This window comes from Elgaria multicarinata, chromosome 11 (genome assembly GCF_023053635.1).
Source record: "Elgaria multicarinata webbii isolate HBS135686 ecotype San Diego chromosome 11, rElgMul1.1.pri, whole genome shotgun sequence".
NCBI lineage: Eukaryota > Metazoa > Chordata > Lepidosauria > Squamata > Anguidae > Elgaria > Elgaria multicarinata.
The window spans coordinates 30,719,896-30,720,192 of record NC_086181.1 but is presented as its reverse complement, the minus strand read 5'-3'; positions in this window follow the sequence as shown (position 1 = coordinate 30,720,192).

The following is a 297-nucleotide window of genomic DNA, read 5'->3' as shown; positions in this document are numbered from 1 at the left end:
GGTCCCCCCTCCTCACCAGAGTTCTCAGATGTTGCTGGGGTTATGGCTGAGTTCCCTTCAACAGCATAAGTTAGAAAGGTTGGGGGAAGGTGCTTTGTGGCTCATTTAGCTGGTTGCAGGCAACTTGCTTTCTGTTCCCTTCTGTGCACAGATCCTGCCTTGCCACGGCCTGCCATTTCCAGTAAACCCAGTAAGTTAGTTGGCTTTGGGGAGCAAGTCACTATACGTTGTGAAATTCAAGATGGTCCTGCAGTGTTCTACCTCTACAAGACTGGAGACACAACAGCAAACTGGACC